Source organism: Geotrypetes seraphini, chromosome 7, assembly GCF_902459505.1.
Source record: "Geotrypetes seraphini chromosome 7, aGeoSer1.1, whole genome shotgun sequence".
Taxonomy (NCBI): domain Eukaryota; kingdom Metazoa; phylum Chordata; class Amphibia; order Gymnophiona; family Dermophiidae; genus Geotrypetes; species Geotrypetes seraphini.
Genome location: NC_047090.1, coordinates 59,313,283 through 59,340,989, shown reverse-complemented (window position 1 = coordinate 59,340,989; position 27,707 = coordinate 59,313,283). Strand labels below are relative to the sequence as shown.

At 43.9% G+C, this 27,707-nt stretch overlaps 1 protein-coding gene across 2 annotated transcripts in view; it reads right to left on the bottom strand.

Annotated features, from left to right (window-relative positions):
* PHF21B (PHD finger protein 21B) overlaps positions 1-27,707 on the bottom strand; it is a 535,870-nt gene that overhangs the window by 460,662 nt on the left and 47,501 nt on the right. The gene's annotated exons all lie outside the window — the stretch shown is intronic.

The following is a 27,707-nucleotide window of genomic DNA, read 5'->3' as shown; positions in this document are numbered from 1 at the left end:
TGATTTTTGTTTCTTGTGATTTGATATTCTGAAATGTGGCCAGATAGTGGTCAGAATAAAAGTCTCATAACTAAAGCTTGAAGTTGCACCAGTGTATCACACTTCAGACAATTGAACTTAAGAAGTAGATTAGTGAGCTAGGCGCTTGCCTGGATGGAGATTACCTGAAAGGTTCTCGAAGAACACGCCCAGATCAAGGAAGTCTGTCACTGCAAGCACCATCGGCTTGTGCAGAGGCCTAGCATGTGACAACTTGTGTCAGAAGTGGGATTTGGTGCCCCCTTCAGGAAAACTGAAATAGTGCAAGTATGAGAAGTTTTGGGGGGTTTTAAGTGCTCTCTATATTTTTTTTTTCTTTTTGTACTGTTGTTTGGGGGGAGGGTTTTCCCTGTCTGCTTGGGTTGAGCTACCGGACTGTAAAATCTATGGAAGGGACAGAACTGAAGTGGTCGAGCCAGCAGAAAGGTCAACGCACAGCCATTGCAAAAGGATGACAGAAACTGTACCAGAGGGACCGGACCGAAAGCAACAGAAGGTCATGCACCCTTAAGGGCACAACTGTGCAGACTCACCAATGCCATGGTAAGCTCACCAGGCAAAGGGGGCTGATAAGGGCAAGTATAGATGAATTGTGCCCTGTAAGGTACCACACTTGGGTCCTGGTTTTCTTTGCTTCCCTTCCAGGTAGGCACGATGGATCCCCAGATCTTGGCAGTACTAGCCAGAGAGCACCAGCTGCAGAGCAAAGACCTATGGAAGGTGCTGAGAACTAGCCAAGAGCTATGACGGGCTAGCCAGATAGGATAACTGTCAACATCACGATGAGCTTGTTATGGCCATGGGGGAATGGAGTATGTGGGGTGTTTGGAGTACTATGTGGGAGTATTATTCCCTGGATCCCCGGGTCTGTGGTCTACCCACAGGTTGTACTTCTTCAAGAGGAGTTTGGGCATCCAAGTATGCCTCTGCCACAGTTAAGACTTGTGTCAGACCCTGACAACCTTGCCTCCAGAGCCACCCTCTCAGATTTTTGGGCATGGACTCTAAAAACTGCTCATGGACTAACTCTGTGAACAAAGCCTGAGGGTCTCCGAGGAGGGGCTGTAGTCATCTCTCAGCTAATTTGATTAAACATTGGAGGAGAGCCTTTGGCCTTTCTTTATCCTGCATCTGAGTAACCCTAAGAGCCTGACTATTATGCTTTCTTGTGTAACCCAGGAAGTGCACGATATGAGCTTTGATGGCTGGATAACTATTTACCTGATCTGGGGCAATAGTCTGAAATGCGGCCAGGGTGTCTACTGCCAGGCAGGGCAAGAAGCAGACAGCCCACTGTTCCAAAGGCCATCCTGCTGCAGTTGCTATTCTTTTGAAAGAATTCAAAAAAATCATCTAGTGCATCAGCAGGTGTAATTTTAATTAAATTCAATATATTTAAAGAGTTCTGTTCTACCGTAGGCTGAGTAGACATAGTTCCTTGCACCGGCTTAGATACTGGACTCCCAGTTAGGTGCTTGCCAGATAGTGGTCAGAATAAGTCTCATAGCTAAAACTTAAGAAGTGGACTATACCATTCTCCCCAGGGAGCTCAGAACAGTTTATATGAATTTATTCAGGTACACAAGCATTTTCCCTGTCTGTCCCAGTGGGTTCACAATCTATCTAATGTACCTGGGGTAATGGGGGGATTAAGTGACTTGCCCAGGATCACAAGGAGCAGCATGGGTTTGAACCTACAACCTCAGGTATTAAGGCTGTAGTTTTAACCACTGCGCCACACAGTTTATTCTACAGAGGTCCCTGAGGGAGAAAGAGGAACTCTCAAGTTTTCCCTCTATGTGCTTGGCTGCGGTAAGCCAAACTCATTCTATTTTGCATGAGGCAAACAATAACAAATAAAAATTCTCTTTATATGGAATTGTGTCTTGGCTGTATATGTGCTGACCTCTCTGGGCAAACCAGGCTATCCAGTCAAACCAGGCTAGTCTCCCACATGGGGTTTAAATTTCTCAATCCTTTAATTGTATAACTCAGACAGGTTTACCCCTTGAATTCTCTAAAGCCTTCAGCACCTTCAGTTTTGTACTTTGAAGTTTATTTCTTAGTGAGAGAAAAAAGCCTCTTAATAAAATCAGCTTCATTCTTCTGTGGATAGACTGACTGCCATTCATCTACGCTCAGCCTTGCAGCACAGATCTATGGAGGCTAAAAATTCCCCTCTAGAGCCACTGCTGCAATGACTGACCAAATCATCTCTATGTGGAAATATAGTATTCTCAGCACATAAAAATGGGGTCAGCAGGACTCTGAGGAGAACATACACAGTAGAGTTAGTAGGTGGTACCATAGTTTGTAATGCAGACTGCAGAAGAGAAAGAGGTGATTGGGGTGGGGGGCATGGCTGTGTATATGTGCTGAAGTAAGCCTTTCATTAAAGTTAAATAAAAACTAACTAAAGAAAAAGTAGTAACTACTTCAGAAGGTTATGGGTATGGGAGGGTATGGAGGAGATAACTTGTGAGAACAGGCGAGGATGGGTGAAATTTCTGTCTCTATACAAGTCTCTAATCTAGTCAGGAAAGCCAGATAGAAGTTATTAGGGAAGCCAAAAAACCAGGATAGCCCAAAAGCCAAGATGCTGATGAGAGGTCTCTATTCGAGAAGGTTTGGAGTTTAGCAGCCTATTGTTTATAGAAGCATGGAGGTATGCTAGCTTGTATTTATATTTTGTAAATGATGAACTCTAAATTTAAAAAACTAGAGAAAATTGTGTCTGTATGTTCCATCATATCTAGAAAAGGCAGAAAAGTTAACACCTCAACATGGAGCTTTACTGAGAAGAATACTATTTAATAGAGCTTATTGTGCTTTTTTTCACTGGGTATTTTCTTACATGCTATTTGATTCCTTGTTGTCACCAATCTTATTACTTCTTGAACAGGGATTTTCTTTGATATTATTCTTAAACACTTCTAACTCTTTTTGAATATTGGGCCTGAAAACTTTAAAAAGGCAATTTGCTTATAAAGTGAAAAAGAAGATCACATAAAGCTAGAATTCAAACTTTGCAATGAAGGGAAACTGAGTAAAAAAGCAGATGTATATAATCACTAATTTTAGCATTTACTGAGATCTTATAAGTGAATGACAATTAGAACAAGACTGTGCCACCTAGGAAACTCAGACCCTTTACAAGAGTAAAGTACCCAAACAGCATTTCAGACTGAAGTAATCAGTGCTACTAATTATCACTAACTGTAATATAGTTTCTATCTTGCTGCTATTACATTTAGACTTGCTAATCAAATCAAAATCTTCCACTTTGAAATACTGCTCTCAAACAAATACTCGATCTGGGTGGGGGAAAGAGGTCTCTTCAAGTTTTTCCTTTCTATGACCAAACTTATCCTATATAATAAAACCCTAGAGCGCGCATGCGCTCTTGAAATTTCGTGATCCCTGCCGCTGTGATTTCTGATCCGTGGCCGCGTTCCATTTTAGAACGCGGAGGCAGGGATCACTCTAGCCACTCCCCTCCTCCCGCCCTCACTCACCAACCGCTGGAGGAAGCGCAGGCAAGCTTGGTCCCGATTGGTGCTGGCGGCGGCTGCCAGGAGGAGGGCTTCGTGGAGCGCCGCCACACGCCAACACCTCACAGTCTCCTGAGCCGCGTCCTCATCACCCCGATTGCCGGCGTTCAGTCTTCACGCTTCCGCGACACAGGGTAAGGGTAAGGGAGCTGAGTCAGCGGGGGTTGGGCTGGGAGGGAAGAGAAGCGGTCTGCCTCGGGTTTTTCAAGGATTGGCTTCTTCGGGCAGCAGCAGCGTTTACAATCGGGTCAAAATTGGGTTGAAAATTGTAGCAAACTAGAAATAACGCCTTGCAAAGATAATAGGCCTCAGGGAACCAACGATAGTAGATGGAAAATACTCATGCGGTGGGTTCAAAGATTCAAAAATAGCACCTATCTCACGCATAAAGCGGAAGGCGTTTCCCCATGGCCCAGCAGAGGCCCCGCGCCAGAGTGCGTCGGCAAACGATGCAGAAGCCAGCTCCCCCAGAGCCCAAATCCCAACAGCGCCAGACGGAAATACATAAGGTAAAGGAGAAATGGGATCTTGAATATGGTTAGGTAAAAGCAAGGGAGAAGGGCTACTGCTGGACAGGGGGAGCAGGGAAAGGGTACTACTGAATAGGGGGGGGAGGTAAAAGCAAGGGAGAAGGGCTACTCCTGGACAGGGGGGAGCAGGGAAGGGGTGCCGCTGGACAGGGGGGAGAGAAAGAAAAGAAAAGCCTAAGTCTGCACATATATTCTAGCACCCGTTAATCTAACGGGCTTAAACACTAGTATATATATATATATATATATATATATATATATATATATATATATATATATATATATATATAGATGTAACATTTCAAAAGATTAATTTTATATACTGTACATGCTGATTCATTTATAAGTCTCTGCTTGGTGTACAGGTATATCATGTAAGGTACTTTACAATTTATCTACCTCCCTTTTACAAAACCACAAAAGTGTTTTTTTGTGCAGGCTGGCACGCTGAATGCTCTGCACTGCTTCCAACGCTCATAAAGTTCCTATGAGTGTCGGGAGCAGTGTAGAGCTTTTTTGGTTTTGTAAAAGGGGGGGAGGGTAGTTAGTTATTTGATAGAAACACCAAAGTCACATTTCACAAGGAATTGAATGAAGACAAGCTACAGATATACAAAGCACAGAGAGATCAGAGCAAAAGAATAAAAGGCATTCCTTTTACAACATGTAGATATATAGATAAAAGAGGTAGGGATCCACAGCAGAAGTATGAACAACAGAAGATCCATATATGAAACACCACTCAAGAAATGTTATTCAAAATCTTTATTGTCAACCTAATATAACATCCATTAAAAAGTTTGCTACATGTTAGTAAATGAGCAATCCATTTTTTATAAATCAGATCTTACACTTCTCCCTCCGTATTCACAGTTTCAGCAATTGCAGTTTTGATTATTTACGGTTTTTAGCTTGCTGGCTCCTTCTCCCCAAATTGCATCAGCTTTCATAGAGAAATCACTGATTCTCAGCACTTTCTTCACCATGTTTTGCCTGTCCTTCAGGAACAGGCCAGGTCTCTCACTATGTTATTCGTAGTTTCACCATATTCACGATGGTTTTTAATAGAAATCGGCGAGCGAATAACATATGAAAAAGTTATTTGCGTTTTTTCTGTATTCACGGGTCTGTTAATCCCCTATCACAGTGAATATGGGGGGAGAAGTGTAATTGTAAATTATAGAAAATGAGGCATCAATGAACTAACTAGGAGATGCACAAAACTTACCGATCGTCTACCGATGGATCAGATCAGATTCTCCGACCCAATGCACAAAACTGCTGTCCAAGTGTTTTTCCCCTTAATCGTCCATTTTCTGATCCAATCCGATCCATACAAATTAGTAAAACCCCATGCAAAATAGCTAAGAGATTGATGCAGTAACATTGCTTGGCTATTTAGCATCAGGTTTTACCAATCTGCCTGGTTTGGTTTTTTTCAATTTTTTTTCCCAATGGCATGTATTACACACGCAAAATATCTGTCCCATAAAACAAAATGAAAAAACTCCCTGATGGCCCCCGACAAACGCAGCACCCCCCCAACCTAAAACAAACAGCAGGAGGAATGCCTACTTCCTCCTGCCATGAAGGAACTCCCTCCCCTGCCTGAAAAAAGGCAGGAGGGATGCCTACTCCCTCCTGCCCCCCTACCTGGTACCTCTTAAAAGTTAGGAGCAGAAGGTACTGAGAATATCTCCTGCTCCTCCAACTATGACACAGGGCCTTAGGCCCTTCCCCGGTGTATCATGTGATACCCGAGGAGGGGCCTAAGTCCTTGATGAGCTCAGATGCCACAGTCCCCTCCCCACAGGTCAATCAGGGCTTCCTTTGGAAAGAGCCTAAAGATGTCCCTGATTGGCTCTGACACCTCAGGCCCTTCACAAAGAAAGGACTTGTGGTGCCTGAGCCAGTCAGGGCCTTAGGCCCCTCCTGCTCCCAACTTTTAAGAGGTATGGGGCAGAAGGGCCTGGAGGGGGGCCTCCGGTGGCAGGAGGGAGTAGGCATCCCTTCTGCCTTTTTTCAGGTGGGGGGAAGGAGTTTCTTTGTGGCAGGAAAGAGTGGGCATCCCTTCTGCCTTTTTTGAGCGGGGGGAGGAAGTTCATTTTGCCGCAAGTCGGCGGGTATACTGTGGCTTGGGGTGCCAGCGCAGGGTGGGAGGGCATGGCACGGGGGCTTTTTTTTAATGGGGCAGGTTGTGTTTAATACACGCACAATATCTGTGCCATTAAAAACCAAACCAAACCAGAAGCCCTAAAAGCAGTGACAGGAGACTGCTTTCCATTGTCACTGCTGTTAGGGCTTTGCGCATGTGTCAATCGCTCACTGAACGATTGAATTGGTCGCGTTTGCATGCAAATAATTTGCACCTCCATGTAAATTGTTTGCATGCAAATTTGTTTGTGCATTGATTGCTGTTAGGGAATCAGCCAACAGTTATCCAGTCGGTGATACCAACTGACTTGTGTGCATCTAGGCCTAAGAAACCAAAAACACTGGTTATTTAAAATTTCTCTTTGTAATTACTGCCATACAAGGGGATGCTGAAAAGTTCTAAACCCAACTAACCAACTTCCTAAACTCCAGTCCATCAACAGCCAAATCCTGTTTCCAAATGTAGCAAATCTAGTCCACAAGTTTCTGGCAACATCCCAATGACTGAAAATGACATTATGAGGCCTATTCTTCCCATAAGCTATGGAATTTACCAAGTGCATTTCATCAGGACATATGGATATACAGTATATAGTAGGGCATTATCAGCCTACTTGATGTTACTGACTGCTATGATAAATGCTGTCACTACATTTTCTGCCAATAATTGCAAGAGTAGGTATATTATGTTGAAAAGCTAATTTACAAGGTAATGTTTAAGGTTACTGCAGTTTGCAATTGTTTTTTGAAAATATGTGTGTCCTGATCCTGTGACTACAATGAGACATGGATTTGCTGGGCCTATATTCCCTACAAAGGAAGGGTACCCTCCCTGAGTTATGAACTAGTGCTACATAGTACACTGAAGGCTATCAAGTCTGAAATCTCCCAGAAATAATAAAGGCTATTTGATACTTCATGGAATAGAAGGTGCTAAGGACCAACTGATTACTGTCACTTTGAGAAAATGCTCACCGAGTAGTGCCAGTTTAAGAGAAAAACTATTTAAGGGCCAGAAAGGAAATTCTTCTATGAACAGGTTAGACACTATTAAACATGTTATTAATATCATTTTATCTTTAAGAAGCAATTTTTTCTATGCCAATTCTTTTGTTAACAAGTATTCTAGTATATCTATATTAATTTGTATTTCCCCAAAATGTAGAAGCATTATACTTCACAATGGAAACAGGAAAATAAAATTTACTATTATTAATAAAAATTTGGAGTTTCAAAATTCTTGACAGGGAGAAGCACCCCTATGGCCATGCAGCCAGCAGAATCATGCGTGAGGCCTTGGAAAATGCACAAACAGCTGTGTCCCAGATATATGTAACAAGAAAGGACATGTGACAGAAGGGACATATTAAGAATGTTTATTAATCCAAACATGACCAGGTCATATTGTAAAGCAGGTTATCCCAGGACAAGCAGGCAGGTATTCTCACATATAGGTGGCGTCACCGATGGAGCTCGGATGCGGAAGCCTCGCAAGCAAACTTGCTTGAAGAAACGATAAGTTTCGAGTCAGCCGCACCACGCATGCCTGAGTGCCTTCCCACCCAGTGCAGGGCGCGTCTCCTCAGTTCTCAGTTGTCCGCGGAGAGAGAAGTCTGTCTTTGACTCTGTGTTTAACTAACTAACTTCGTGCCTTCTCTCACCACGGTTTTGTGTTATTTTCTTCACGAATCGCTGTTTCTTTTATTTCTTGTTTAAAAAAAATTTTTCTCTTTCTTCCATCCGGTTGCCGGGACAGGCCACTCGGCCGCAGCTACCAGCTTCATGAAGTGTAGCCAGTGTCAGCGTGCGATTTCTCTCCCGGACCCACATATCAGGTGCCTTAAGTGCCTTGGGCCTCACCATCAACCGAAGTCGTGCGACCACTGTGCTGCTCTTCAACCTCGTGCTTACACATCGTCTACTTTCAGTGGAGAGGCTCTTCCAGATGGAATCCACTTCTTCCTTGACTCCGAAGTCGACCCCAGCCTCAACTTCGACCAAGGGTCCACCGGCCTCCACTGCTTTGACCTCGAGCCTCATCAACACTTCCTCGTTTGCAACGGCTCTTTCCTCGACAACGACTGCTGTATCTTCCCCTGTATCCTCAGGTAAGCTAGCGCAGCAGACAGTTCCACCGGTGGTGTTTCAGGTGCCTAAGACTTCCAAGTCAAAGCACATTTCCACTGCCTCGGTGAAACCTTCAGCCAAGGCAGGTGGTCGAGTCTTTGCTTCTGTCCCAAGCTCCAGATTCGCACTCTATGCAAGGAGCAGAGTCTTTGCGAGTGTCTGGTCTGGCATATGCACACTCGATGCAAGGAACAGAGTCTTTGGGAGTGCATTGAGATTCCTCCATCCAGCCTCTGGAGCTTCAATCCACAGCTCCAAGCCCCATCCATTCCCTGGTGGCATCGCCTGCTTCCATCGCCGGGGCAAAGTGTCCTCGACCTTTGAGATCTGCTTCCAAGCACAGTTCTCATCGATGTTCGAGGCATGCTTCCAGGCATCACTCTTTTTCTAAGGAGCGCCTGTCTTCCATTAAGCCTCAATCTACACCTGCATCTCCTAGACCGCCGACTCCTCGATCGAGGTATCCACTTCCACACCTCGACGACTCAGCGGTCTCGATTACCTCGTCCATGTCTCCTTATTCTTCTGATGCCTTTTATCCAGCCGAAATTTCATCTTCAACCCAGGCTGCCTCGACGTCCTCAAGTCCTTCTCCAGGCAGGGCATTACCGGATCTCCTCATACTATTCCAGCTGTTCCAGGCACATTGCACTCCTGGAAGGGATGGGAAGACTATGGACGAATTTGGACGTCGCATTTCTCAAAATGTTATGATGTCCTCTAAAGTCCTTAATTATAATTTTCATTTTATTACTTCTTTTGCCTAAATTTTTGAGTTATTTGCATACTCAAAAGCACTTTGAATTTCAAAATGTCATAGTTTTTCTATCACAACTCAGATTGCATCTCCTCCAGTCTTCTTATGATGCCTTCAAGTTGTCTGCCCGAGCGGCTGCTTGTTCTGTTGCAATGCGCCATCTCGCTTAGCTTCGTACCATTCACATGGATCCTACTTTTCAGGACACCTTGGCTAATATTCCTTGTGCTGGCAATGACCTCTTCGATGAATCCATTGAGGCAGCCACCATAGAATTGTCTGAGCATGACAAATCCTTTGTTTCTTTTGTCAGACCTATGCTAAAGCCAGCTCCTGTTCAACCTGCACACCCTTCTCCAATTTACCAGAGGCGTTTTGCTTCAAGAGCGGCTCCTTACAATCGCCCTCCTCCTATGCAACAGCACCCTCAGAAGCAACAAAAATCTCAACCTTCTGCTGCACCTAAGGCTACACAGCCTTTTTGACTGTTTAAAACAGAGCATAACCTCCACCATTCTGCCTCTGTCCTATCTTCCCCCTCTTGGAGGTCTTCTCCATCATTTTTACCACCGATGGGAGACAATCACATCCGACCTCTGGGTGCTGTCCATCATCAGGGAAGGATACTCTCTTCATTTCACTCAGATTCCACCAGAGCTTCCTCCAAGAGAGTATCTTTCCAGCCCATCCCAGATCGCCCTTCTTATTCAGGAAGCTCAAGCTCTGCTTCGTCTCCATGCCATCGAACCAGTTCTCTTGGAACAGCAGAACAGGGGTTTTTACTCCTGTTACTTCCTTGTTCCGAAGAAGACGGATGATCTGCGACCCATTTTGGATCTCAGGGCTCTCAACCAATTTTTAGTCAAAGAAAAATTTTGCATGCTATCCCTGGCATCCCTGTATCCCCTCCTAGATCAGAATGACTGGTTATGCTCTCTGGATCTTAAGGAGGTTTATACTCATAGTCCCATTCATTCGGTCTCCCGCCAATATCTCAGATTTCGGGTGGGGAATCTGCATTAACAATACAGAGTGCTACCCTTTGGCCTGGCTTTATCTCCCAGAGTGTTCACCAAGTGCTTAGACGACTGGCTCATCAAAGATTCAATATCTCAGGGGGTTATTGTAGCGACCCAACGGACTATATGGTTTCTACAACGCTTGGGATTCGAAATCAACTTTCCCAAATCTCAACTTTAACCCTCTCAGAATCTACAATTCATTGGAGCTGTTCTGGACACTGTCCAACTCAGAGCTTTCCTTCTGCAACAATGTCTGGAAGTTCTCCTGCAACTCTGTCATACAGTGTCTTCCCGCTCTTCCATCTCAGTGAGACACATGATGGTACTCCTGGGTCACATGGCCTCCACAGTACATGTGACTCCTTTTGCCAGACTTCACCTCAGAATTCCTCAGTGGACCCTGGCATCTCAATGGACACAGGTTTGCGACCCTCTATCTCGACACATAACTGTCTCCTTCCTTGAAGCAGTCTCTCCGTTGATGGATGCTCTCTTCCCAACTCTCCAGAGGCTTGCTGTTTCAAACGCCCCCTCATCAGAAGTTTTTACCACAGATTCCTCGATCTACGCTTGGGGCGCTCATCTCAATGGCCTCCATACTCAAGGCCACTGGACCAGTACGGATCGTCAGTGTCACATCAATCTGTTGGAACTCAGAGCGATTTTCAAGGCTCTCAACATTTTTCAACATCTTCTTCACGACCAGGTAGTCCTTATTCGGACGGACAACCAAGGAGGGACGGGATCTTCCTCCCTTTGTCAAGAAGCTCTGAAGGTTTGGAACTGAGCAATCCGTCACAACACCTTCCTCAAAGCTGTCTACATCCAAGGGGCGAACAATTGCTTGACAGACAACCTGAGTCGTCTTCTCCAACCTCACGAATGGACACTCCATTCCTCGCCTCTTCATCACATCTTTTCACAGTGGGGAATGCCGCAGATAGATCTCTTTGCAGCTCCCCACAACCACAAACTGCCTCAGTTCTGCTCCAGGATATATTCTCCTCATCGCCTTGAAGCAGACGCTTTTCTTTTGGAATGGACGAATCTCTTTGTCAGTTTGAAAGTGGCCCCCACAATATTAGGTGGTAGGGGTTAAGTGAAAGGCGTACTGACAAACGCCAGGTCCCAGGTTCAGTTCCTTCACAGAAGTTTCGTTAGGGATAGAATCAAATAAGAAGCACAGCCAGGGGTGATTATATAAAGAATATATTATAGAAATAGTCTTACAGAAAAGTAATATTTATAAGCATTACAATTAAGCAGAGAGCATTACACTTAAGCAGAGAACAAGCAGTCTCACTGCCTTACAGAGGTCAGAGGCAGAGAGGGACATAGAAGCTTGCAGAAGAGCCAAGAGATAGCTCCATAGGAAAAGAGAGAGAGATGTGTGTTGCAGAGAGCAGGCTTTTATACCTTGGAATCTTATTCTGAATAGAGAAAATATTGTATCTCCCAGTATCTTTCTGTTTAGAATTTGTAAACTGTTTGAGACAATGGTTAATTTAATTAACAAAGGAGGGTGAGAAACCTGATGGGATTAAGTCTCTGGCTTGATCTGTGCACCCTTGTCCTAAGCACCCTCTTAATCAGGCATTAACACCTTTTAGCTAGCCATGATTCAATCAGGGCTACTTGAAACTTAAAATATATCAATCAGGGCTACTTAAAACAGTTTCCCTGCACTAAGGGTCTATCTGCCTTCCCATGCCAGGGTCAGATTGATATAATCTCCCAGAGGCCTCTAGGCTGACACTCTTCCTCTATGCATTCCCTCCATTCCCACTCATTCTCAAGACTCTGGTCAACTTGAAGAACGACCATGCCACCATGATTCTGATTGCTTCTCGGTGGCCGAGATAACCTTGGTACTCCCTTCTACTTCAACTCAGCACCAGGGAGCCATACCTTCTACCAGTTTTTCCATCTCTGCTTACACAGAGTCAGGGATCTCTGCTTCATCCCAACCTGCAGTCTCTACACCTGACAGCTTGGTACCTCCTTACATAACTCCTCTTCAGTTTTCTCACCCTGTAAGAGACATTTTAGAAGCTTCTAGGAAGCCTGCCACTAGACAATGTTATCCCCAAAAATGGACTAGATTTTCTATGTGGTGTTTTTCTCATGATAAGGAACCTCAACATTCCTCCTTATCTTCTGTTTTTGATTACCTTTTGCACTTATCCACCTCTGGCCTCAAGTCTACTCGATTCGAGTCCATCTTGGTGCACTTACGGCTTTCAATCAGCCTATTGAAGGGAAACCTCTCTGCTCATCCGGTGGTTTCCAGATTCATGAAAGGACTTTTCAACGTCAAACCTCCTCTCAAACCGCCTCCAGTGGTTTGGGACCTCCATGTTGTCCTTGCTCAATTGATGAAGCCTCCATTTGAACCAATGTCTACGGCTCATCTCAAGTATCTCACTTCTGAAAGTGGTGTTTCTCATTGCTCTCACTTCTGCTCGACGAGTTAATGAGCTGCAAGATTTTGTTGCTGATCCACCTTTCATTGTCTTCCATCCTGACAAGATGGGTCCTCCGTACTCATCCTAAATTCCTTCCAATAGTGGTATCGGAATTTCATCTCAATCAATCCATTGTTCTTCCAGTGTTCTTGGAACGCACCAAACCAACAGATCTGCTCAACTTTTTGTCTCTTTCAATTCACACAAGTTGGAACATCCTATCTCTAAACGTACCATCTCCAACTGGATGGCTGCTTGTATCTCGTTCTGCTCTGCCCAGCCTGGGTTACCCTTACACAGTAGAGTCACAGCCCATAAGGTCAGAGCAATGGCAACTTTAGTAGCTTTCCTCAGGTCTACCCCTATTGAGGAGATTTGCAAGACTGCCACTTGGTCCTCAGTTCATACTTTCACTTCTCACTATTGTCTGGATGTTTTCTCCAGAAGGGATGGCCATTTTGGCCAGGCAGTGTTACAAAATTTATTCTCCTGAATTGCCAACACTACCACCATCCCATTCTGGTTAGCTTGGAGGTCACCCATATGTGAGAATACCTGCCTGCTTGTCCTGGGATAAAGCACAGTTACTTACCATAACAGGTGTTATCCAGGGACAGCAGGAAGCTATTCTCACAACCCACCCACCTCCCCTGGTTGGCTTCTCTACTAGCTATCTGAACTGAGGAGACGCGCCCTGCACTGGGCGGGAAGGCACTCACGCATGCGTGGTGCGGCTGACTCGAAACTTCTCATTTCTTCAAGCAAGTTTGCTTGCGAGGCTTCCGCATCCGGGCTCCGTTGGTGACGTCACCCATATATGAGAATAGCTGCCTGCTGTCCCTGGATAACACCTGTTACGGTAAGTAACTATGCTTTATTAACAGCAGCGAAATGGTATATCAAGGTGATAATTGTCATGAGATATACAAGCAACTATGACAACTATGACAGCACATGACATCACATGTGAAAGGAATGCAAGCAGATACCACTTTCTAATCTACTCTAATCCTTGGATTTGTATACCGAATCTTCTTCCAAAAAGGAAGCTCAACTCAGTTTACATAAAGATATTTAACAAATTTACATTCAATTAAACAATACAAACATGAACTGCTAGACATCCAAATTTTTTTTGAATTAACTACTTAGACATCTTGGCCAACCACCCAACCACAGGACATCAAACATGTTAATTGATTTTTGACCCCCAAAAATGTCCACATTCAAAACATCTAAACTAAAGCCATTTAGATGTGGCAGGGACCAGCATTGCAATGAACTGTCCACATAGACATGCCAACAGAGCAAAAGGGTATCTTAGAGAGGGCACTGCTGTGAACTTAACACAAAAAGTGCCAGGTATTCATCTCACCATAACTCCCTTAAAGGGTATGGTAAGCTCTCCAAACCCACTATACCCACCTGTCTAGCACCCCCAACAGCCCCTATTCCTTCAGGTGCCACTTATATGACAGTATAGTAGGGTTTTGGTGGCCTCACTCTTTCCACCATAAATGTAGTAGATAGAGTGGGATATGGGTCTGGCTCCCCCTATCTGTGGTTCACTACATTACCCACCAGGTAACCACACACCTGCTTGCTACTCTACTAGGCTTCCCTATATCAGATGATGCTCTTGTAGAGACAGGTATTTATTGTTTTATTCAGATCTTTGGGGAGTGGGGGGTTAGTGACCTCTGGGTATGTGTGTGTTGGGGGGGGTCATATCTTCACGCATCCAGTGGTCATCTGGTCATCTTGGGTAACTTTATGGCACTTAGATACTTCTAAAATAGGTCTAGCTTTGGTCGTCTAAGTTCCATCTAGGACATTTTGGGAAGGATTCAATTATTGCCACAAGACATCCAAGTTTAAGCACACCCTAAGCCTATCCATAACATGCCTCCCAACATGCCCCCTTGAATTTTGGAAGCTCAGCGGTTGAAACGCCTTGCAAGACATCCAGAAAAACTGTTTCAAAAATTGGAACTTGGACATCCCAACGATTAAGACATCCAAGTGCCGATGGTGGAATGGCACTCGCTCGTGGGCTGTAGGGGGCGCTAATGGAATGGATAGTGTGCAAGACATGGTGCAGTATTTTGTGGAGTTTTTCTACAAAAATGTCGGCTTTTCGTATGGTTCTAGGTAACTCTAGTTAGATACAAGCATATGTGTTAGTTAAAGCCATGCCCAATAGAAGCGTACAAAAAGTTGGTGAATAAAAATCTGAATATGGCTGTAGCCAAGGCTAGAAAAACACACTACAGATTAATATAAGGAAAAGCATAATAATATTCTCTGTATGTATTTTGCTATTAAGCCAGACCATAGAGGAAATCAGGTAATGCGTAACATACTTGTAGAGGTATTAAGAACTCCATCTTGAGTTAGTGACTCCATTTTGTGTCAGTGACTTTCTGTCTCTGTCTGTTCTTTGTTCTTTCTGCGTTTCCCACTTTGAGCCTCGTGGCTCTAATTAATACCAGACCTCTCAGTCTGGCTTATGGAAGATATAGGGTTTCATATTTTTGAATACAGATAGTTATATGTATCGTATGAATGCAATATAGCGTGTTGGGTGTGTGTGTGGGATCCCACGAGTAATTATGTGTTGATAAGTGGTATAAAAGATATGTGAGAGAATGATTTGTACTTAATTTTAAATATTTTATATATTTTAAACCTGAAGAAACTTTAAGGAGAAATCCTAAGAGGCAACATCTGGAAATAGTTAGAGACAGAAACACTGTACCAGTCTTTGAGAGACTCAGAGCAGGAAGGGTCAACTGGTTTGACCTCCAGCATAGGAGGAAGGGGGAGTAGGCCTCCTCCTTCTTCTGGTGCTGACAGGGACACAAATTTATCAGCAGATGCTGAAGAGAAATGCAGGCTGACTTTAACACAGACAAGCTATTTGATATCACCTTTTTGAGAATGACAAAAAGAGTATTGGATATGTAATAATGGGTTTCTGCATATTTAGAAAGTTAAGGTAAACAAAAATATGATTTGTGAAACTTTTTTGGTGTCAAAAAAGAATTTCTTTGTTTAAACCTAAGGACAGCCTCTATTAGCCAATTAGCTGACAAGTAATGATGTCATGCTGGTCTGAAGGTATATATTGGTGAACGACAATTAAAGGAGGATTCTTTGTCAGAAATGTCAGCATTTGGTGCCTGTAAAAGACTCCCACTGATAACGTAAATAATCTTTTGATGAATGTTATGGAAATAAATAAAATTAATACTTTTTTTTTATGGAACCTTTTGCGTCATGTGCCATCATTCATGTACACTTTACCCACCTATGAGCAAATCTGGCTGCTCACGATTTATGATGCTTTTTGGATGTCTTTCTTGTTTGAAAATGCTCCTAATAAGGTCTTAACAGCAAACCACGTGGGAGTGGGTATTATATACACTGGAGTAGTAAATATAATCTGTACAGAGAGGTGCAAATGTCTCCACAGATCAATAAGTTTCCAGCGGGACAGGATTTGCTTCAACTTTTCTCTGCTACCTTGCAAATATCCCACCACTGAAGCTAAATTATCTAGATGGGATTTCAGCGTTGAATTGAAATCATCACCCCCACTTATTCTCTTTGAGCTGAGGAACATTGAGGGGAGAAGTTATCAAGGTGGAATACCATTAAGTCAGGATATTTTACTAAGCTGTGCTATTTTAGTACAGGATCTCTTTGCATAAAATGGGACCTTAGGCTAAAATAGCATAACTTGTAGTCAAATAACTTATCTTAATGGTAACCTGCCTTATCAAATTCCCCACAGCATGTTTACCAAATAATGCGTTCAGCTCAGCAAAAAACTTGCTGCGGTCTGGGTATAACTAATGGGCAGACTGGATGGACCATTCAGGTCTTTATCTGCCATTATTTACTGTTACTATGTCTGTATTGGTGGCTTAAATATTATTCAAGGTATAAAGTGAGCATTCAGTTTTACTTTCACCAAAATGTATCTGCCTTCCCCATCCCAGACTATTTCTTTACTATGAATTAGCAACAGTTTAGATATGTTTCTCAAAGCCTTTGTCTTCCTTTTCAGTTTATTAAATGCTAACTAAATGTGGGGATAGTACACTTCTCCCTCCGTATTAGCGGTTTCAGCATTTGCGGTTTCGATTATTTGCAATTTTTAGCTTGTTGGCTCTTCCCCCCAATTACGTGAGCTTGCATAGCAAAATCGCTGATTCCAAGCATTTACAGAGAAAAATCACCAATTCCCGGCACTTTCTTCACCGTGTTTTTCCTCTCCTTCAGGAACAGGTCATGTTATTCACAGTTTCACCACATTCACAATGGTTTTTAATAGAAAACAGCGAACAACACATGAAAAGGTTATTCGCGGTTTTTCTGTATTCACAGGTCTGTTAATCCCCTATCACAGCGAATACGGAGGGAGAAGTGTATCTTTGACGGAACAGGTGCTCAAGAGCAGGCAGAAAGTGGGTTTCCTTTATAAAACCCTCTCCCATTTGTAGCTTCTCAGACTCTTTAAAACAGAGGTGTCTGGGATTGGGACTTGTATACTGCCTTTTTTGTAGTTTTACAACCACACTCAAAGTGGTTTATACACAGGTACTTCAAGCATTTTCCCTATCTGTCCTGGTGGGCTCACAATCTATCTAATGTACCTGGGGCAGTGGAGGATTAAGTGACTTGCCCAGAGTCACAGGGAGCAGCACAGGGTTTGAACCTACAACCTCAGGGTGCTGAGGTTGTAGCTCTAACCACTGTATCTCCCTCTCCTTCTGAGGAGAGTTGAAACAGTACACATTTAATGATATAAATATAACATTTTGGAACAGACATAGGAAATAATCTATTTGTTCTACAATTATAAAACCCTGCACAGCATGTTATAAACTTACCTAATTCCCCCTTCCCCTATCCCTACCCCACCCCTCTTCAAACCACATGTAAACATCCCCATCAATCCCTCCCATCCTATCCTTATTTCTTGAAACCTACCCAGAACCCCCTCCTCCCCACTCAAATAACTCACCAGATCACTGCAGCTTTCCATTGCCCACTTAGGCATGTCTACTGCAGAAGGCTACTTAAATTCCTCACTTGACTACCTTGGATTTTATCTTCAACATCTATCAAATTTCTTGACTTGCATCCCTCGGGGAAGGATAATTCTCCTTGGCATCTCTATATGCTCACTAACTCTTCCTTGGCCCGGGAGTCCTGCGACCATATTAGGCTATGTCTGTTTGCTGTGAGTCCTGCTACCAAAAGAGAATGCCACTAGATTGATTGTCCTCTTCTTAAGTCTCATTACCGGCAACCACCATTTCTGCTATCAGTGTTTCAGGAGCACTTAAGCCAATAATGTAGGACAGATGGTGAAGATTAATATCTGCCTTCCGCATTTCAGTTAATTTTGGGGGGTTTTATCAGCTTACTTGTACTTCTGCTGCTTTTTTCTATTTCATCATTCTCTCATTACACCTAAGTCTCCAATATTTTATTTTGAATCTTACATTTCTAGAATCTTCAGGACTGGCTACCATAATTCTTTGGAAAGCTCCCTACTGGTAGCTCATCCTCCGACGTTGCTATAAAGGAACAATGAAAGAGAGGGAAAGGGAGCAGTTTCTCAGAGTTCATCTAATTGCTTTAAGGAAGCTCCCATTTTAATTTCACCATTTAAGAGTTATTTACTAATTGCCAGTGTTAGAACACACTTTTTTTCGCAGGACCCATAGAACAAAATGGATACTACAACAGAGAACATGTGTTAATAGTGTTATATTGCACACTAAGGCCCCCTTTTATCAAGCCATGTTAGGGTTTTTTATCGTCGGTCACTGCAGTAAAAGAAAGCCTAAGGAAAATTTTCTAACTTCCATTTCTCCTACCCATTACAAAATTCAGCTTTGTAACCCTATAAACAATATATAACATAGCTACTATACAAAAATCTCCAGCTGTAACAAAGTAGTTTTAAAAGAAAAAAACAAATACATACCTCAAGTACAAAGCATATAGTGAGAACTAAGAAACTAATGTACTGCATCCCTGTTATTCCAGAAAAAAAGAAAAACCTAATGTACGGGAAGTATTGAAATCATGTCCAATCCTTTAACCATTCAAACTGTGTGTCCGCAATGGCTTGTAGACCGTGCATATATTACACCAAATCCTTATTTTCTCAGATAACAAAGTTGAACAGTTACAAATGAACCAATCTAGGATTTTGAGCAAGCTATCTTTGTTAGAAAGCTTGTCTGCACATTCAAGTTGAGTCACCGTGGACAAGAAAGTGCAAAAAAATGGCAAAATAAATTACTCTGTGCAACTCCATCTGTAAACTGCTTCTCCCACACTGGTATGTAATAAAATGTGTTGCTAAGATACAGGCTGCTAAAGAAGTTCATTAAAGGACACTTTAAACAAAGCTGCCAGACTCTTTTCCCTTTAAAGGCTGCTTATTTAGTTTTGTCCCTTGTGTTTATAATTAGATCCTCAATATGGAAGATTGTACTCCATTCAAGCCCACTCAGGAAAGGATGTTAATAAAACAACTTAAATAAGACATAGACTTAAACTGTATATTTTTTATGAACTACAGAGCCATTTCATATATAGAAATGCACTTAGGTTTCTTTGTTGTGTGTGTATATACTGTATATAATTTTAGCAGAGATAAAATATCTACAAAGCAGTATGATTCACTTGCAAATCACATCTTTTATTTTTCTTTCTATCATTCAGGGTGAGAAAATGGGTTCTAACCAAGAGGTCTAGAGTTTAGAATGCAGCTTAGTATACACAAGAACAATGGTTTGGGTTATGGAACTGCAGACATATTCTGTGGTATCTGAACAATTTTCCCTCTTTGAAGAGCTGAGGGACATTAAGGGGGGAAAGTTATCAAGATGGGATACTATTAAGACAGGCTATTTTACTATGCCATGCTACTTTAGCACAGGATCTCACATAAAATAGGACCTTTGGCTAAAATGGCATGACTTGTAGTTAAATAACCTATCTTAATGGAAGCCTGTATTGATCACTTCCTCCCAAACACCCTAAAGCAGTGGTCTCAAACTCGCGGCCCGGGGACCACAGGTCCTATTTTGAGGCCCTTGGTATATTTATCATAATCACAAAAGTAAAATAAAACCGTTTTGATCATATGTCTCTTTACCTATAAATTGCAATATTGTTATTAAGACTTAGCCAAAAGGAAAGATTTATAAACTATAAAGAGTTTTACCTCATGAAAAATTGTCATTTCTTTAATGAGAAGAAATTAACTATTCTTTCTGCGGCCCTCCAAGTACCTACAAATCCAAAATGTGGCCCTGCAAAGGGTTTGAGTTTGAGACCACTGCCCTAAAGTATAATTTGTCCATAAAAGTATTGATAGTGTCCAAAATTCTATATTGGTACACTTTGCATTTGAAAATAAAGAAAATTTTTAACATTCCAGATAATAAATACTAAACCTTAGCCCACAAGAAAGGAAACGGACAAGAACATTCTACAAAAAACATTGAAAAACACTAGAAAAGAGCAGTTACAGAAAGGACCTAGCTGGATAAGGTTACATTTGGTGCTAATTCACAGTGATTACAAGATTCTCTCTGGCAATCAAAAATTCCACAAGTTGTTTCTGCTCAAAAAACAAAAAAGTATGACCATAAGAATTGCTGCTGCTGGGTCAGACCAGTGGTCCATCGTGCCCAGCAGTCCACTCACATGGTGGCCCTTAAGTCAAAAACCAATGCTCTAAATGAGTCCAGCCTCGCCTGCGTACGTTCCAGTTTAGCAGGAACTTGGCCAACTTTGTCTTGAATCCCTGGAGGGTTTTTCCCCTTTAACAGACTCCGGAAGAGCGTTCCAATTGTCTTCCACTCTCTAGATGAAGAAGAACTTCCTTACATTTGTACTGAATCTATCCCCTTTCAATTTTAGAGTCCCCTCTCATTCTCCCTACCTTGGAGAGGGTGAACAACCTGTCCTTATCTACTAAGTCTATTCCCTTCATTATCTTGAATGTTTCGATCATGTCCCCTCTCAATCTCCTCTGTTTGAGGGAGAAGAGGCCCAGTTTCTCTAATCTTTCCCTGTAATCTCTAGCCCCTTAACCATATTAGTCACTCTTCTCTGGACCCTTTCGAGTAGTACCGTGTCCTTCTTCATGTACGGTGACCAGTGCTGGATGCAGTACTCCAGGTGAGGGCGCACCATGGCCCGATACAGCAGCATGATAACCTTCTCCGATCTGTTCGTGATCCCCTTCTTAATCATTACTAGCATTCTGTTCGCCCTTTTCGCCGCCACCGCTGCACATTGTATGGACAGCTTCACTGACTTGTTGATCAGAACTCCCAATTCTTTTTCCTAGGAGGTCTCTCCAAGTACCGCCCCGGACATCCTGTATTCGTGCATGAGATTTTTATTACCGACATGCATCACTTTAGACTTATCCACGTTGAACCTCATTTGCCATGTGGATGCCCATTTCTCGAGCTTGGTTATGTCACGATGCAGATCTTCGCAATCCCCTCGTGTCCTCACTACTCTGAATAACTTTGTATCGTCTGCAAATTAAATCACCTCACTTGTCGTACCAAAGTCCAGGTCATTTATAAAGATGTTGATGAGCACAGGTCCAAGCACCGAGCCCTGTGGCACCCCACTAGTGATGCTCTTCCATTCCGAATATTGTGCATTCACCCCCACTCTCTGTTTCCTATGCTCCAACCAGTTTTTAATCCACGTGAGTATTTCACCCTCAATTCCATGGCTTGCAATTTTCCGAAGTAGTCGTTCATGTGGAACCTTGTCAAACGCCTTCTGAAAATCCAGATATACAATGTCAACCAGGTCTCCCTTGTCTTTCTGCCTGTTTACTCCCTCAAAGATGTGCAGCAAGTTCGTCAAACACAATCTGCCTTTGCTGAAACCATGCTGACTGGTCCTCATCAGCCTATGTCCATCAGCGCCTCTATCATCTTTCCCGGTACTGAGGTCAGACTCACCGGTCTGTAGTTACCCGGATCCCCCCCGAACCTTTCTTGAAGATCGGCGTAACATTCGCCACCTTCCACTCTTCCAGAATCTTTCCCAATATGATCGACAAATTGGCTATTAGTTGAAGCAGTTCAGTTATAGTCCCTTTCAGTTCCTTGATGACCTTCGGATGGATGCCATCCGGACCCCGGGGATTTATCGCTCTTTAGCCTATCAATCTGCCTGTTAGTTTCCCTTCTTCGTTTCCAGCATATAGCTTGATGGCTTCTGGTATGCTGTGTATATCCTCTTTGGTAAATACAGACGCAAAAAATGTGTTCAGTTTGTCAGCGATTTCTTTGTCTTCCTTTAGAACTCCCTTTATTCCACAGTCATCCAACAGTCCCACCGTTTTCTTCGCGGGTCGTTTCCCCTTAATATATCGAAAGAACTGCTTGAGTTTTTTGCCTCCTTGGCTATTTTTTCCTCGTAGTCTTTGGCCCCTTTCAACACCTTGTGGCACCTGCGTTGATGCTGTTTGTGCTTATTCCAGTTTTCATCCGTTTTTACCTTTTCCATTCCTTAAACAAAGTTTTCTTGTCTCTGATCGCTTCCTTCACCTTTACAGTAAGCCATGCCAATTCTTTGTTCTTTTTCCTCTTGGATCCTTTGTTGATAGGCGGTATATGTAGATTTTGCGCCTGGGTGACTGTGTCCTTAAAAAAGGACCAAGCTTGCTCTAGCATTTTTACAGTGCTTATCCTCTTCTTAATCTTCTTCCCCACCATGAGTCTCATCCCTTCGTAATTTCCCTTTTGGAAGTTCAGCACCGTGGCCGTCGTTCTGGACCGATGTTTATCCCCTGCGTCCAGGTCGAAGTGGATCATATTGTGATCGTGCTTCTCAGCGTCCCTTCTACTTCTACACCTTGTGCCGGTCCTCGCAATCCGTTCAGAATTAAGTCCAGAATTGCATTATCTCTTGTATTTTCCTTGACAAGTTGTTCCAGGAAGCAATCGCCTACAGCATCCAGGAACTTGGTCTCCCTAGCACAGCCGGATAGTTGAAGTCACCCATGATATCTGCGTTGCCTCCCTTGCAGTTGCATTTAATCTTGTCTGTCATTTCTCCATTAATTTCTTCTGACTGCCCTGGGGGTCGGTAGTAGATACCGATCTTTGGAGGAAGGATGGCCTGTATTAGTGCTCTTAAACTGGCTCAGCATAGGGATCGGGGAGGGCTCGGTCTGCCTGCACTCCGCGTTTATAATGTTGCCACGCTCCTACGCTGGATACATGAACAAATGGTATCTACCCGTCGCTATTCTCCTTCGGCTTTGCTTGAGGACTGCTGTTACCCCTGGTCCTTTTCATCTGGGGGAGGGAGTTGGGGGCTTTGTCCTCCTGCATATCCGTTTTTGGTTCCACTCCATAAGGCCTGGCACTGGTGGAGGTGGTTGCAGGGAAGGCTACCCTCTGTATCTCCTCTTCTCTCCCTTATACGTAACCCGAAGTTTGTCCTAGGAATGGGGGGTCTGGCGGGTTTGCGGGAGGGTGTGAGGCGAGCCATGACCTTGGGCTCAGCTTTATCTTTGGGTGGGGGCCATTTTCCTTCTCTAGCACAAATGCAGGCATCCTGACATCTCTCTCCTGCCCACACCTACACATACTTCCAAATCCATCACTATTACCACACCTTGGTACGCACACACGGGGAGCAGTGGGCGTATGGTAAACTGGATCTGACTTTCCTTTCCATCCCCACTCCGGCTAATAAGATTTCCACTTGGTATGGGGAGGGGTGTTTGTCAGCGGGAATGGTCCATTGAACTGGGGTTAGTGGTTTCCATACATGATCTCCATATGCTCTTTCAGACACTCTTCCTACATGTGAAGGCGGTCACTTTGCAAGAGATACAGTTTAAACTGTTACATAGGTTCTACATTACACGCGCACAAGGGCGGGTCATGGGGTTGTGGCCAGATGACAAATGTAAAACTCAAACGGTACATTCCTGCACTCCTTTTTTGAGTGTCCACAATTGTCTTTCTGGGACTCTGTACATCACTGCTTGGCTGGTTTACTGCAGGGGGACATACCTGGACTGGACTGCTTTACTATTTGGGGATGTCCAGGAGATGCAACAACATGGCTTGGTCATGTCCTCACAGAAATTCATATTGTATGCTGTTCTTTTGGGGGAAAAACTTATTTTGAACCTCTGAAGAGACCCCCCTTACACTCTAAGGATTACCTTGATGACACAGCAAGCACGCTATGAGCTGGACACTTGTTCGTCTTGTCCACAGGAAAGCTGGAAAACCTACTGCGCTTTATGGCAGCAGTTTATGGACACTAACGCCTGACTGTCAGTGTTCATATTATGCTATTTCCTTTGTTGCGTCTGATGTACTGCCTCTCCTGGACCGGCCTTACCAGATTGAGCCTACCTGTTTGGAGAGGATATGGTCCCTCGGCGGAGAGAGAACGTGTGTGTGTGTGTGTGTGCATGAGTGTGGTGGTGCGCTTGAGTGTAGGGTTTTACAGCTTGTGCCTCTTGGGCACAAGGGATGGATGGTTGTGTTGAATCATTTGGGGATTCTGTCTGGTTTATTTCCAAAAAATGGACGGGGGTTGCTGGATGGCGGGTCTTTTAGTCCTCTATGGTTTTGTTGGTCTTCCTCCGACCTGGTTTTATAGCTTTTTTGTTTTCCCGCTGGTTGCAACATCTTGCCCATGTATGGTTTCATGCCTTTTCCTGTATTGGATGCTTCACTTGCTGTTCAGTTGCCTACTGTCTTAATAAACATGATTTAAAAAAAAAAAAACCCACATCATTCAAACAAGGTTTAAAACTCAGTTTCAAGGCACCTACCAGTACCTAAAAATCAGCACCGAAATTGCACTTTAGGCCACCTAACACCACTACGAGTTAGGCAGCCTAAAGCACCTACATAGGTGCAATTCACAGCAAAGATAGGCCCCGGAAATGTAGGTCCACTTTTTCAGTGACTATCTTTCACGGAGGCGCAATTCTCTCTAGGGCACAGTCACATGACTGACACACAATCGGCAGCCACTTTTTAGGCAGCTGCCAATATTGGCACTCTATAGAGAATCTAGGCCTCAGTGCCTAGCAATTATAGTTGATAATTTACAAACTGCTTTATGAATTTCAAACAACTCCAACCACACTGCCAAATAAAATAAAAATAAAGCATCTCACACAGGCTTCTGAGCTCCTTGAATGCAGTAATTTAATACAGACTCTGAAAACCTACAGTAAATGTAGAGAGATAATGCTCTCCATAAGAGTAGTAGTAAAAAACACTTCAGTAATTATGAGTGAAGCTATTTATTACTTTTACAATAGTCACATTCACACCCATTTATCAGCTTAATTTATTGTAAACATGCAGAATCTTAAAATTTTCCATATATTGACCTACTGGTGACTAAATGCTGTGAGGTCCTTTTACTAAGGTGAAGTAATGGATTTAGCAAGCGCTAAATGCCATGTAGCCCATAGGAATATAAAGGGAGTATGGTGTCACCATGAGCAAATCCTCTATTACTGTCTTCTAGAGCTGCAAACAATAGGCAATGCTCTCAAAACCTTCCAGGAACGTCTCCTCCCACAGGTAGTCATGGTCTGTACAGATAGCAATGTTACTTACCGTAACAGTTGTTATCCAGGGACAGCAGGCAGCTATTCTCACTAGTGGGTGATGTCATCCGACAGAGCCCCGATACGGACATCTTGCAAGCATGTCTTGCTTGAAGAAACTCAGAAGTTTCGAGATGCCCGCACCGCGCATGCGCCAGTGCCTTCCCGCCCGATGTACCGGGCGTGTCTCCTCAGTTCAGGTAGCTAGCCTGAGAAGCCAACCCAGGGGAGGTGGGTGGGACGTGAGAATAGCTGCCTGCTGTCCCTGGATAACAACTGTTACGGTAAGTAACATTGCTTTATCCCAGGACAAGCAGGCAGGTATTCTCACTAGTGGGTGACCTCCAAGCTAACCCCAATGGGATGGTGGGAGAGTTGGCAATTTTAAGAGAACAAATTTTGTAACACTGTTTGGCCAAACTGTCCATCCCGTCTGGAGAAAGTATCCAGACAATAATGAGAGGTGAATGTATGAACCGAGGACCAAGTGGCAGCCTTACAAATCTCCTCAATCGGTGTCGATCTGAGGAAGGCTACAGAGGCTGCCATTGCTCTGACCTTATGGGCTGTGACCTTACAGGGAAGGGATAATCCAGCCTGGGCATAGCAGGAAGAGATACAAGCCGCCATCCAGTTAGAGATGGTGCGCTTCGATACAGGTCGTCCCAACTTGTTTGGATCAAAGGAGACGAAAAGTTGAGGAGCATTTCTGTGAGGCTTTGTGCGATCCAAGTAGAAAGCCAGAGCACGTTTACAGTCCAGAGTGTGCAAAGCAGATTCCCCAGGATGAGAATGAGGCTTTGGAAAAAATACTGGAAGCACGATGGATTGATTGATGTGAAATTCAGAGACCACTTTAGGTAAAAATTTTGGATGAGTACGGAGAACCACCTTGTCATGATGGAATACAGTGAAGGGTGGATCTGCCACTAGGGCCTGAAGCTCACTGACTCGGCGAGCTGACGTGAGGGCCACCAGAAAAACCACCTTCCAGGTGAGATACTTAAGAGGAGCCGTGTTGAGGGGTTCAAACGGAGGCTTCATAAGATGAGACAGGACAACATTGAGATCCCAAACCACAGGAGGAGGTTTGATAGGAGGGTTGACATGAAAAAGTCCTTTCATAAATTTGGAAACCACAGGATGAGCAGACAAAGGTTTCCCCTGTAGAGGCTGATGGAAAGCCGCAATAGCACTCAGGTGAACTCGTATAGAGGTAGACTTGAGACCAGACTGGGACAGGTGTAGAAGATAGTCCAATACAGAAGATAGGGAAGCTTTCTGAGGTTCCGTAGCATTGGAAATACACCAGGAAGAGAATCTAGTCCATTTTTGGGAATAGCATTGTCGAGTAGCAGGCTTCCTGGAAGCCTCCAAGACCTCCCTCACTGCTTGAGAGAACTGGTGAGGGGTTATGTTGAAAAGAACCAAGCTGTCAGGTGGAGAGACTGCAGGTTGGGATGAAGCAGTGAACCTTGATGTTGAGTAAGCAGTGAAGGAAACACTGGAAGAAGTATTGGCTCCCTGCTGCTGAGTTGAAGTAGAAGGGAGAACCAAGGTTGTCTGGGCCACCGAGGAGCAATCAGGATCATGGTGGCATGGTCTGATCTCAACTTGACCAGAGTCTTCTGAATGAGAGGAAAGGGAGGAAACGCATATAGGAAGCGATTCCCCCACTCCAGTAGAAAGGCGTCTGCCTCGAGGCGGAGAGGAGTGTAGATCCTGGAGCAAAACTGAGGCAGTTTGAAGTTGTGGGGGGCTGCAAAGAGGTCTATCTGAGGCGTTCCCCACTGAGTGAAGATCTGATGAAGGGGTTTGGAATGGAGCGTCCATTCGTGAGGTTGGAGAAGACGACTCAATTTGTCTGCCAAGACGTTGTCCTTCCCCTGAATGTAGACAGCTCTGAGGAAAGTGTTGTGGCGAACCGCCCAATCCCAGACTCGAAGAGCTTCCTGACAAAGAGGGGCCGAGCCCGTGCCCCCTTGTTTGTTGACATAATACATGGCGACCTGATTGTCTGTGCGAATAAGGACCACCATGTCGTGAAGCAGATGCTGAAAAGCTTGGAGAGCATTGAAGATGGCCCTGAGCTCCAGAAGATTGATTTGATGGAGTCGTTCCGCAGTGGTCCAGAACCCCTGAGTTCGTAGACCATCCAGGTGGGCCCCCCAGGCATAGTTCGATGAATCGGTCGTGAGAACTTTCTGATGGGGAAGAGAGTGAAACAGCAAACCTCTGGATAGATTCGAAGAGGTCATCCACCAGAGAAGAGACTGCCGTAGAGCAGGAGTGACGACAATGTGACGGGACAACGGATCGGACACCTGAGTCCACTGAGATGCCAGGGTCCATTGAGGAATTCTGAGATGTAGTCTGGCAAAAGGCGTCACATGAGGAC